The 13,730-nt window shown below is 41.1% G+C and overlaps 1 protein-coding gene across 15 annotated transcripts in view; it reads left to right on the forward strand.

The window, feature by feature from the left end:
• Nucleotides 1-13,730, forward strand: part of NRXN3 (neurexin 3) — a 1,842,793-nt gene that overhangs the window by 879,595 nt on the left and 949,468 nt on the right. The gene's annotated exons all lie outside the window — the stretch shown is intronic.

Consider the following 13,730-nt stretch of genomic DNA (forward strand, 5'->3'; position numbering starts at 1 on the left):
TAGAGCCTCTAAGCGCCAATTACTGAGCCCAAAGGGCAGAACTGCTGAAGGCTGCACCCTATAACCTGTGCTCCACAAAAAGAAAAGCTAAGTCGATACAAAGCCCATGCGCCGCAGTAGCTTGCCATAACTAGAGAAAGCCTACGCACAGCAGCAAAGACCCAGTGCAGCAAAAAAAAAAAAAAAATTACTTTTCACCTAAAAGATCATTTTCTTTGCAGTGAGTTGTTAAATGTCATGTCAGTAACCAGCACAAGCGTCTCTCTCTTGGGTGGGTATCAACTAGCAGAAGTCTCTCTTAGCCATTTTTACTCTCACTCTTTCTTCCTCATCTCAGCTTAGCAGATTCAGCAATATGTTAATATGTCATAAAATTGGCAAAAAGAGCATACACTGGGTTAGTACTTTGAAGTCCTAGGTAGCTGTACAATAGCTTTCCATTTCATATATGAATGGCCCTTTCAGTAATGCGAAAGGCTGTTGTTTTTAGACATTCTATTCAGTTTTCTAACTAGGGCTACTCCATGTTACTCTGTAAGTAAACAGGAGATAAAAGAGGGCAGGATTTGATCTAGAAAAGAGACAATTCAAGGTTGTCAGAGCTTCTTGTAACCAGATACTTTTAGATAAAACTAGACAGCTGCATCTACCCCTAGACTTTAGGGTTTTTCATGGTAAGAACTATGTGGATTTTCTGGGATAAATTCCCAGAAATTTACATGGGGACTTCATATGTAGCAAAATGATCTGAAAGTTCCCTTTCAAAGGAGAAAGAGTTTATAGGAATCATAGTTCATGTCTATGTGGTACAATAAATTGTTGACCAAAGTGTAGACATGTATATGGGGACGTAATAGTTTAGAGTGTCCTAATTTGCTCATCTGTGAAAGCAGTCTAGTCATCAGTGTGGTTTTTATGTTACTACTCCATTGACCAGATTCTCTTCCATTCTTGTGATGACTCACCAGTCTCTTTGTGCAGGAGACTGTTATTTGTAATTATTTTGAGTCATCTTACTCTTTCTGGATATTATGGCAAAAGACCTTTTAGGATACAAATGCCTGTCCTTTCTGTTTTCCTGACACTGGGGTATGGGCCATTACTCATACTCGCCTTTTCAGCGATAGCCTATGGACACAGATGGTACTAACTACCCTAATTGTGAAGGACAGTGAAACCATTTGACAAGGAAAGGAGGCTAAAAATGAGTCTAAAAAGTAAAGGCAAATCATAGTCAGAAGGAAATACAGTGGTGGATCTAGGAGGTGGCATGAGTCTGGACAAGTCAGCAGCTTGAATCCTCTTGTCCTTGTGTTACTGGGGTGTTTTTTACAATACGTGTTTATTTGTTTGTTTATTCATTCATGTCATTCATTCTTCTCCAGTGACAACAAATAGACCTGTAGGAGATCAGCCAATAGCTACACTGCCGAGTGAAAACCCCTGCGCTAGAGTGAGCATGGAGCTGGCTGTGTTGTCTGGGAGAAGGGCTGCTATGCTGCCTGGGGTTATGGTGGGTACTCAAGAGAGATTTTCTAGGCAGACTTGGAACTGAGTCTGAAGGAGGATATGTTTTAGGTAGATGAGAGGTGGAAGCTCAAAGAGCTTGGCCAGTTTGAGCACCTATCAGAAGCTCCATTTGGCTGAAATAATGGGCATGTGGGGATGTGACTGTGGATGAAATGGGCCCAGTAGGATGGAGACAGTTGACGTCAGACCTTCTGTGTAAGTCATTGGTCTTTACTCTGTGGGTGCTTTAAGGAGGACAGAGATTTGGGTCAGATTTTCATCTTTTCAAGTTCACTCTGACACCCAGGTGCAAGATGGATAAGGAGGACAGGAAGTAGAAGCAGAGAGTGGTTCAGAGGAAAGTAGCATCTTCCAAGACAGAGGGAAGAGCTGTCAAACTGACACTTGGTATTCATGTGGGCTAAGAAGACAAGTATGTGTCTTTCTGGGATGAAACCGTTGATGAATTAGGAAGAAAATGAACTTTCTCTCCTGTGTATTTCCTTTCCATCCCCACAGTGTCGCTGTGTTTCACAGCAGATGCATTTGTACATCGTGAACAAAAGTGTCAAGGAAGAGCTTGATTGATGGCCCTGGTTCAGGTCAGACTTTGCACCCCCCCCCCAGTTTAAGAGGGAGTAAGAGTTCCCTTGAGACCCCTGGGAGGTGCTGCCTCACAGAGAATTACAGTCCCTTAAACTTCAAGGTCCTCTGAATAGAATAACAATGTCTATGGACTTTTCAGGAGTAATTTTCTGATTCCTTTTTATTTGTAAGAGGGGTATTCCTAGAGCGGAAAAGATTCCTAAAAGCTTATCCATAGAAAGAAGCTGCTCAACTATAAAAGCAGTATTAAGTTTGGTCTGTTGGGAGTGAGGCAGATGAGTCATAATCACCAGAAATAAAAGAGTAGCTCTTTATTGGGTTAGATGATTAATCAGAATATCCTCTCTCCACTTTCCATCACATTGTCCTCTTAGCAACTTCTGTGTCTGGAGATGAATAGCTTCTTTTATGGAATGTAAATTATCCCTCTGCTCAGATGATTGACAGGTGGGTAGGAGGGGCCAAGGGTTGATCAGATTTGGTTACATGTGCTGCATGTCTTGAGTCAGTCCATAAATGTTTTTGGTTTGGGTACCTTGAAAACCTAAACAGTCCTTCGGGTCATTCTGTAAGAGCTGACATCAGCCAAATACTCCTGGTGGGTAATCCTCCAGCTTTCCTTACTGTGAGGAATATAGTTCTTCACTTCATTTTCTTCAAAGCTAAGAGCTGTATTACTTTCTCTATTGTATTTTATGTGATTCAGTGTTTGACCTAATAGAAATCAAGTCCTCAAAAATGGTTTGCATTATGGACAGTAATAAGAGAGATAGGAATTAAATGGAACTTCCCACAATGGTTTCTGTCTCTTGTCTCTCAACATTGCATGACAGAGGTTTTTCACAAAAGAACTGTAACTATGACTTACTTCCTCAGTGTGTCTCATTTCTGCACTCCTGATTGATCTACCCAACTAAAATGGGTAGAGAGAACTTGATTTTCTTTTTCAATGGAATTGATAATACCCTTTGTTGAGGATCCCCTTTGTGCAGGCATGTGCTAAGGAGTTTCTATACTGTGTCTCTACAATGATAATGACCTTGCATAGTAGATGTTTTTATCCCCAGGTCAAGGATGACTTTATAGGCTTTGCATATGTTGTCTAATTCAATCCTTACACCATGTACAGAATCCTTACACCATGTACAGAATCCTTACACCTTACAGAAATGTTACAGATTGGGTTTTCTTATTTTTTTTTTCTTATAGTTCTAGTCATTAAATATTTAACACCTTACACCTTAGAAACAATTTCTATCTCCTTTATACAAATGGGGAAATGGAGGCTCAGAGAATTTAGGTAGCTGTCTTAATTTCACATTGCCAGTATGTCATAAAGCTGGATTTTGAAGCTGATGGCCTTTCCCATACTATGCTATGGGGTGTGAATCCAGATTTGCATATTTCCAAAGCAGAAACAGGACAGAGATGACAGAGAGTATCCAAGAGGGTCATGCAGCTGAATTTATAGTAGATGGTATTCATGGCAATACTAGGTCACTAAGTTCCAGATGATACTGGTACAGTGTTCATTAAAGCAATTTAAACTAGTCTTCTCTGTCATTGAGCCGACATTTGAAATCCCTTCTCTCTCTCTCTCTCTCTCTCTCTCTCTCTCTCTCTTTTAAAAACTACCCTCTACTACCCCAACAAGTTGCTCCATCAGTGCTGAGAAAAGAAGGAAAGGCAGAAAAATGAGGCCCCAGTTTGTATTTTCTGAGGCAACATTGACTTTTGAGGACCTGTTCATGGTTGTTAAAAAGGGGTGATCTGATCTAATCATTTGATCTTTATTACCCAGACACCCTCTGAAAATAGGGTGGGTTGAGCAAGCATTCTTGGTTTTATGACAATACCATTCTCTCACCTTTACACACAACCCATTCCCATGACCTCTCCATTGTCTGGAAACGTCCTGTGGGTATATCGCTTTTCTCACCAAGTATAACTATTCTGTGTTGTTTATTGGCCATCGAGGGAAGTACTGTGCTGGAACTGACATCAGCACAGGAATTTTCAGGAATTTCCCCAGCTGATCCATATCATGTAAGATATATTATGAATACTTTGAGATTGGCTATAGGGAAAGTATTTTATGCTATTAAAAATCAGCTTACAGAAATGTTACAGATTGGGTTTTCTTTTTCTTATAGTTCTCGTCATTGAGTATTTAACAATGCAGGGAACCAAAGGCCGTTGGAAATAAAGAGCTCATGAGGATATCTTGGTTTCCACCAATTTCCGTGTCCATCTTGGCTTATTTATTGGCTTATTTATACTCAGTGTGTGATGAGGGCTGAAGTTATTGAGGAGAACAAGGGTGCCACTGAAACTGTCCCAGTGTCCCCCCCCCAAATGCTGGATTTTATCCTTAGTGTTTTTCACTCATTGTCCTAACCAGTGGACTGTTTTGAACCCTTGATCAAGGAGAAGGAGCCAGAGCACCTGAGCATGCTTGATGGGACCTTTCTGATCATAAGCTAAGGGATAAGTCCAGCCTTCAAGACAAAAATGTAAGAAGATCTTGTGAACACGGTTACTCTTAGGTCTTTCTGCAATGAAAATTTATAATAACATTTAGGACCCTCTTCTCTGGTCTTGCTTAATCTTCTGTGAAATGGGAACCAGAGTGTTCACTCTCAGCTGTTTCTTTATGAAGAGGGATGCTTGACACATTTAAGGATCATAGCTTTCTTACTTTAGAATTAAATAGAAATGAGCTGGGTTGCTGCCAATTAAAAAGGATGAATGGTATGCTGTCTGTAAATGACTCTCTTTGGGAAAGCCAAGAGGACCCAACACTGTAAACACAGAAGTACTTTGAGAGCTACAGAAGCATCCTTGCTGCAGGGACCTAGACAGACATGCAGCTCAGTAAGGGTAACCTTATCCCTAACGTCATGATGGAGGGTTCTGACAAAATGTGGTCCACTGGAAAAGGGAATGGCAAACCATTTCAGTATTCTTGCCTTGAGAACCCCATGAACAGTATGAGAAGGCAAAAAGATAGAACACTGAAAGATGAACTCTCCAGATTGTGAGGTACCCAATATGCTACTGGAGAAGAGTAGAGAAATAGCTTCAGAAGAGTGAAGAGGCTGTGCCAAAGCAAAAACAATGCCCAGTGGTGGATGTGGCTGGTGATGCAAGTAAAGTCTGGTGCTGTAAAAAACAATATTGCATAGAAATCTGGAATGTTAGGTCCAAGAATCAAAGTAAATTGGAAGTGGTCAAACAGGAGATGGTAAGAGTGAACATTGACATTTTAGGAATCAGTGAACTAAAATGGACCAGAATGGGTGAATTTAATTCAGATGACCATTATATCTACTACTGTGGGCAAGAATCCCTTAGAAGAAATGGAGTAGCCCTCATAGTCAACAGAAGAGTCTGAAATGCAGTACTTGGGTACAATCTCAAAATGACAGAATGATCTCTGTTTATTTCCAAGGCAAAACATTCAGTATCACAGTAATCCAATCTGTGCCCCAACCACTAATGCCAAAGAAGAGGAAGCTGAATGGCTCTATGATGACCTATAAGACCTAGAGCTAACACAAAAAAGGATGTCCTTGTTATCACAGGGGGACTGGAATGCAAAAGTAGGAAGTCAAGAGATACCTGGAGTAACAGGCAAATTTGGCCTTGGAGTACAAAATAAAGCAGGACAAAGACTACCAGAGTTTTGCCAAGAGAACACACTGGTCGTAAAAATCACCCTCTTCCAACAACACAAGAGATGACTCTACACATAGACAGCACCAGATGGTCAATACCGAAATGAGATTGATTATATTCTTTGCAGCCGAAGATGGAGAAGCTCTATACAGATAGCAAGAACAAGACCAGGAGTTGACCTGGCTCAGATCTTGAACTCCTTATTGCCAAATTCTGACTTAAACTGAAGAAAGTAGGGAAAAACACTAGGGAAAACCATTAGGTCAGGTATAATCTAAATCAAATCCCTAAAGATTATACAGTGGAAGTGACAAATAGATTCAAGGGACTAGATCTGATAGACAGAGTGCCTGATGAACTATGAATGGAAGTTCATTATTGCCCAGAAGGTGGTGATCAAAACCATCCCCAAGAAAAAAGAAATGCAAAAAGGAAAATTGGTTGTCTGATAGGGCCTTACAAAAAGCTGAGAAAAGAAGAGAAGTGAAAGGCAAAGGAGAAAAGGAAAGATACACCTATCTGAATGCAGAGTTCCAAAAAATAGCAAGGAGAGATAAGAAAGCCTAAGTGATCCATGCAAAGAAATAGAAGAAAACAACAGAATGGGAAAGACTAGAGATCTCCTCAAGAAAATTAGATATACCAAGGGAACATTTCATGCAAAGATGGGCTCAATAAAGGACAGAAATGATATGGACCTAACAGAAGCAGAAGGTATTGAGAGGTGACAAGAATTCACAGAAGAACTATACCAAAAAATAATCTTAATGGCCCAGATAACCTTGATGGTGTGATCACTCATCTAGAGCCAGACATCCTGGAATGCAAAGTCAAGTGGGCCTTATGAAGCATCACTATAAACAAAGCTAGTGGAGGTGATGGAATTCCAGTTGAGCTATTTCAAATCCTGAAAGATGATGCTGTGAAAGTGCTGCACTCAATATGCCAGCAAATTTGGAAAACTCAGGAGTGGTTACAGGACCAGAAGAGTTTAGTTTTCATCCCAATCCCAAAGAAAGGCAATGCCAAAGAATGTTCAAACTACCACACAATTGCACTCATTTCACATGCTAGCAAAGTAATGTTCAAAATTCTCCAAACTAGGCTGTTGAAACAGTATGTGAGTCAAAAAATTCTAGATGTTCAAGCTGGATTTAGAAAAGGCAGAGGAACCAGAGATCAAACTGCCAACATCTGTTGGTTCATAGAAAAAAGGAAGAGAATGCCAGAGAAACATCTACTTTGCTTCATTGACTACACTAAAGTCTGTGTGTGGATCACAACAAATTGTGGAAAATTCTTAAGGAGATTGGAATACCAGACCACCTTACCTGCCTCCTGAGAAATCCATATACAAGTCAGGAAGCAACAATTAGAACCAGCCGTGGAACAACTGACCAGTTCCAGAGGGGAAAGGAGTATGTCAAGGCTGCATATTGTCATCTTGCTTATTTAACTTATATGCAAAGTACACCATGCGAAATGCCAGGCTGGATGAAGCACGATCTGGAATGAAGATTGCCGGGTGAAATATCAATAACCTCAGATATGCAGATGACACCACTCATGGCAGAAAGTGAAAAGGAACTACAGAGCCTCTTGATTAAAGTAGAAGAGGAGAGTGAAAAAGTTAGCTTAAAACTCAACATTTGGAAAACAAAGGTTATGTCATCTGGTCCCATCACTTTGTGGCAAATAGATTGGGAAACAGTGGAAACAGTGACAGACTTTATTTTCTTGGACGCGAAAATCGCTGTAGACAGTGACCGCAGCCATGAAATGAAAAGACGTTTGCTCCTTGGAAGAAAAGCTATGACCAATCTAGACAGCATATTAAAAAGCAGAGACATTACTTTGCCGACTAAGGTCTGTCCAGTTAAAGGTATGATTTTTCCATTAGTTATGTATGGATTTGAGAGTTTGACCATAGAGAAAGGTGAGTGCCAATGAACTGATGCTTTTGAACTGTGGTGCTGGAGAAGACTCTTAGTCCCTTGGACTCTAAGAAGATCAAACCAGTCCATCCTAAAGGAGATCAGTCCTGAATATTCATTGGAAGGACTGATGCTGAAGCTGAAGCTCCAATACTTTGGCCAGCTGATGTGAAGAGCTGACTCATTTGAAAAGACCCTGTTGCTGGGAAGGATTGAAGGCAGGAGGAGAAGGGGAAAACAGAGGATCAGATGGTTGGATGGCTTCACCAACTTGGTGGATATGAGTTTGAGCAAGCTTCGGAATTTGGTGATGGACAGGAAAGCCATGGCTTGCTGCAGTCTACAGGGTTGCAAAGATTTGGACATTACTTTTGGACTGAACTGAACTGAATCTCAAGAATACTTCTCATGAAGCCTTGACACTTTTAGTTCTTTTATTTAGCAGTAGAGGCTGTAGATTGCTCAGGAAGCTGGTAAGAGTCTTTCGTACATACGCATACACACATATGCACAAGTATGCAATTGGTTGGAACAAGATGCCCTCATGAATTCTGTATCTCCAGTGGCCTTTGATTCCCGGCATTGTTAAATCCTCGTGTCTTCATCTTCCTTTTCTTTGTTCTTTCTTTTTGTTTTTCTTCCCACCCAATTACTGCTTGGTCAGCCTTCCTCTGTGAAGCAATGTAAATTAAAAACTGTAAAATGGAAAGGTTTATGAACTTACAGAAGTAGGAAATAAAACGGAAGGTGGACGATATCATTGTAGGCAGCCCATGGCCACTCGCTGTGGTTCCTTCCCACGGCAGCTGTGCTCTATATGGGCCAGCAAATCCTTTGATTGGCAGTGTTTTACTCTTGGGATGCTTCACATCGAGGTTGTAATCGCACTATGCAGACGCCTTAAGCTGTGTGATTAAAGATGATGAATCTTGTTAAACCAACTGCTCCAGGTGCCCACTAGTGGGCTACCAGCCTTAGCCCTTTAGAATAAATGGATATTGGGAATCAGACCAGATGTATCATCCCCAAGCCCACCTTTCCATTATGGCCAGGACCAGCTAGTGCTGGTCATTTACCCATTTTTAAATTGGAAGGTTTGAGGCATAGATTTGGTTAAGTCCTCCTTGGCAATAACAGAAATTCACTCCGATACAAGTGTCCTGTGCTTCCAACAGCACTTCTGTCTCAAGGACCTGCAAGTAATAAAAGGCAGTCTGTCAAGTTTTGATTTTCTGGACCGTGAAGAGGAGTTGACTGAGGCAGTTTGCATTTCCAGCAGAGCTAGATTTTAGCAATAACAGGCATGAAATGACTGTCCGGGACAGTTCTTAAAAAGAAAATCCCAGATTCAAGCAGAATGTTGAGAAATTTGCTGCAGCCATCAGAGTTATCACCTGAAAAAAATAAAGAACAAAGACATAATGTAGTGCTTCTCCGTAAACTAAAAACAGAGATGGGAATGAAAACCAAAGTACCTACCAACATCATTGACAGCTTGTTTGGTCTTTTCATCCATATCTCTGTTGCCTTGTCAGTTTCCCTACTACACAAAGAAAAGTCACTATCTTTTCTCAAAAGAATATGTGACTATTTTAGTGAGCATTGATTACATATTAAATGTGCCATCCCTATGCAGGGGTTCCCTGCAGCCTTAGCGCAATTTGAAGTTATTGTTAATAATTGAAAAACTTTCTAAATATGTAATTCCAAAAGTTTATATTATCCTACTGTATCTGAAATTTTAGGTTTATTTGGAAGAATGCTTCAGATAGGATTATTGTCTTTCAGAGATCTAGTATATTAATATATGCATTTGATACAGATGTTTATCCATATACTTAGACAAAGCTAGATTGTCCTGTTTATTTTTAACTGGATTTTGAATTGAAATAGGATTTGAAAATTTTCTTTGTTAAAACAGCCACATTCTTACAAAGTTATCTTTCTCTGATTGTAGGTGAGAAGTACCTTAAGTTACTCTTGTTAATCTAATAGCAACACACACGCACACACACACACTCACACTCACACCCACCCACAAGTTTATTCATGTCCATAGAGGTCAGTTGTGGTGTTAGCACACCTACGTTTGGGACCTCATCCTGCTACTCATTCCCTGTGGGACCTAGCAAAAAACAAAGCAAAACACACTTAACTGATCTGTGACTTAATTCACTTTCTGAAATCCTTGCCTTCCAATTTGATCAGTGGTCAAAACATTCTTTTATTTTTGAAGTTCTGGGTATCTTCCATGAGAAGATCATTCCTTTTTTTTTCTTTCTCTGGTTCTTTAATACTTATAACTGCTTTATCATGTGTTTACAAAGACTAAATATGTGAACCATGCTATGTAGATTGTCTGGCACCTGGTAAGTGCTGGGTAATTGCCCTACTTTGTTATTGCTATATCCTTTGATTTGCATAAGATTGAATTATTTCAGTGGGGGTGCAATTGGAAGCATTGTTAAAGTGTTTTCTTTTCCTTTTTCCCAGAGCATTTGTATCCATTTCTCCAATGTTTCTTTCTTTCTTTCCTTCTGTCTTTCTTTCTTCTCTCTCTCTCTGTCAATTTAGAAGACACTGTGAGGATATGGAAAACAGAAACGCATATAAGATATAGTCTGTTCAGGAAAGGATGTACATAACGAGTTTGAAATAAGGAAAGGAGCTTATATTGCTCTTCAGAAAGTATTTTACAGTCTAGTCTCAACTCACACTCATTCAGGACAGTTACCGCATACTTTTCCTGGGCACTGGCAACCTGAGTCTGTCCCAAGATCTGGTGAGATTGAATGAGTCTAATAGTTAAATTAGAGGAGGAAATGTGGTCAATTAAATGCCACCACCACTACCCCCAAAACATTTGGTTCCAAATAGAAAATTGCTTATATGTGTTGTTATTGGTAAGTTCTGTGGATAAATTATTAGCTAGGAAAACCACAGGTTTTCTTTAAGTCACGAAAGAATTTTAACCCTTTATTTTTTCATTCTCTTGTTTTTTCTTTCATCCAATAATATTTTTGAGCCCTTATTTTACGCCAAATACTTTATCAGAAATTAGAGAAATAAAAAGTGAGCAAGACAAGCAAGGTGTCTGCCTTCAAGGGACTCATATTCCACCAGGATGAGATAGACAGGAAAGAACTTAATAAATAATTTATTGCTGTCCATGTTGTTATTGTGAGTTAAATAAAGAGGGAAACAGGCTGGAAAGTAAATGAAATACTGATGGGGGCTTCCTGAAATGGAAGAGTCTGAAGAAAGCCCATTTTGAGCTGCAACTTAAAGAATGGAATGAGTCAGTTATCTGAAGTTCTGTAGGAAGGACATTTCAGTCTCTGGGATGAGCAACAGCAGAGGGCCTGAAGGCAGGGATGATCTTGAAATGTTCGGTTTGGGGGTGGGGGCGTGGGGCGTACTGTGTGGTCCTAAAACTGAGCAGCCTCAGAATGACCCGGAGGACTAGTCCTGCCTCTGATTCCTGAGCCCTGCCTCCAGGCAGTAGGTCTGGGTGGGGTCTGAAAACATGCATTTCTCACAAGCCCCCAGGGGATGCAGGGGCCAGTGACTAGGTGCCCAGGCTCTGAGCATCATTGTGTGTTGAGAAATCACAAGGAGAGCTTGGTGTGTGTGGGTGAACAGTAGGAAATGAGGCTGGAGGAGGAGGCGGGGGCCCTGGGATCTCACCCTGGAAAGAAAGTAGGACTCAGACTTGGATGAACAGATCATTGCGGATCCTTCTGGTCCTTGCTAAAACCCTGAAACCTCCCTGGTTCTTGAGAGGATTACCATGCAGTCAGTCTTTGAGGATTATCTGATTCTGAATAGCACTCACCCCTTAATGCATCAGCTGGTAAAGAATCCACCTGCAAAGCAGGAGACCCTGGTTCAATTCCTGGGTTGGGAAAATCCCATGGAGAAGGGAAAGGGTACCCACTCCAATATTCTGGCTTGGAGAATTCCACGGACTGTAGGGGTTGCAAATTCCAAGGGGTTGCAGAGTCTGACAGGACTGAGCGACTTTCACTTTCACCTAATGAATGTGGAGCACATTCTTGTGCAATTTGGAAATGGCCTGTAATTCCCCCTGTATGGAATTCCTGACCAACCTTTGACAAATGGGACTGTTTTCTCCCTTTGCAGAGCTGCATTCCCCTACACTCCAGTTTTGGAAGTATGAGACGGTGGTGAATCCGGGGATCAGATCAGTTCCACATTTACTGAAACATATTCTCTGCATTGGGCACCACACTTGGTGCATCAAGGACATAACCAAAAGCATAAGATGGGCTTTCTAACTCTAGGTAGCATTCCATCTTTTGGGGACAACTAGTAAAAAATGTGAAAGAGTTAGAGGATTGTGTGAGTACAGCACCATGTGCAATAAAATGTTAAATATTGTCATATATAAACAGTAGTGATGTACACGATACGTGCTGTGGCCACTAAGAAATGGGAGAAGTGTTGTCTAAAGTTACTGGGGAATTTTCAGTATCCTGAAGTCATTTTAGCTGGTCCTTGGAAAATGGCTGAAATTTGGCTAAAAGGAAAGAGAAAGGCATGAGAAAACTTTTGTCTTCAGATTCAATGAACCTGCAAAGGATTATTGTTTTCCTAAAGTTTTTGCTGGTCTGCTGTCTTTCAGTGGAAAGCCTTCCATGTGTTTCTGATTCTTGAGCACAATTGAATTACTAGCCCATTGTCTGGTGAGAGCTGTTTGGTCAGGGAGCCCTGTGGACTTCTCAGAAGCTTTTGTCCTTTGAAAGAAGCTGTCCTGATTTGCTATTGTTAATGAACCTTGTCCTACACAATGCTCAAGTTGAAGACCCACTGAGAACATGACCATGAGCCTCCTTTCATCTCCGCATGGGGGAACCACATGGCATTTAGGAGCTGCGGAAACCCAGCAGCCATGCTGCTCCCCCAGTGCTAGTAATTGTCTTGAACTTTCTTATGTCGTATCTTAATAGCTTTGTGTTAGGAGTGATGGTTTGTGCTGCGTCCATTCTTCATGGATAAATACAAAAAGTCTTGCCACCCAGAAGACAAACCCTCTGTAGTCATGCATCTCTTTTGAACATGCATCCTTGGACCCGATATGTTTACATTTCAATATTCTGTGCCTGGAAATTGTGAATATGCATTTACTGCAGTGGATATATTTTTACTGGGTCAAGTGAATTTTTGCATCAGATCCTGACTAATACATTTGATGAGGCAGTGGGCTCACCTCCCTTGTCGTGACTTCCTGGAAAACTCATGGATATCCTGAATAGTAAGGTATTTCCCGTTGACAGAGAGTGAAAGTGTTTGTCGCTGTCGTGTCTGACCCTTTGGGACCCCACGCACTGTAGCCCACCAGGCCCCTCTGTCCATGGAATTCTCCAGGCAGAATACTGGAGTGGGTTGCCATGTCCTTCGCCAGGGGATCTTCCTGACTCAGGAATCAAACCCTGGTCTCCTGCATGGCAGGCCGATTCTTTACTATCTGAACCACCTTCCTCTTAGCTTAGATAAATCCAAAGGAGTAGGTTCATCTTTAACCCAAAGGTAAGGGCAGAAGATGGAAGTGAAAGAGAGAGAATGATTAAAGAGAGGGCCTGGGATGACCTGAGAGAAATGTCAATCTGTAAGGCAGAGATTACCGAAATTTTCCTGTTGCTCACTCGTATCTGCAAAAAGTTTTGAGACTGTCCTCATGATCAGTATACTTAAAGAAAATGAACACAATTTCTAATATTTTATTTCTATACCTCAGATACACCCTGCGATGATACACACAGTCTGTATACTTTCTTCTGTTAACCTGTAGCAGCAGTGTGATGCAGTGTGCTGGTTCTCAAACTCGAGTCTCCATCGGAAAATCCTAGCAAGCAAGTGCCATTGTTAGTTGCTCAGTCGTGTCCAACTCTTTGCAACCCCATGGACTGTAGCCCACCCCCTTCTCTGTCCATAGAATTCTCCAGGCTGTAATACTGGAGTGGGTTGCCATCCCCTTCTCTT

This window comes from Ovis aries, chromosome 7 (genome assembly GCF_016772045.2).
Source record: "Ovis aries strain OAR_USU_Benz2616 breed Rambouillet chromosome 7, ARS-UI_Ramb_v3.0, whole genome shotgun sequence".
In the NCBI taxonomy this organism is placed as follows: Eukaryota; Metazoa; Chordata; class Mammalia; order Artiodactyla; family Bovidae; genus Ovis; species Ovis aries.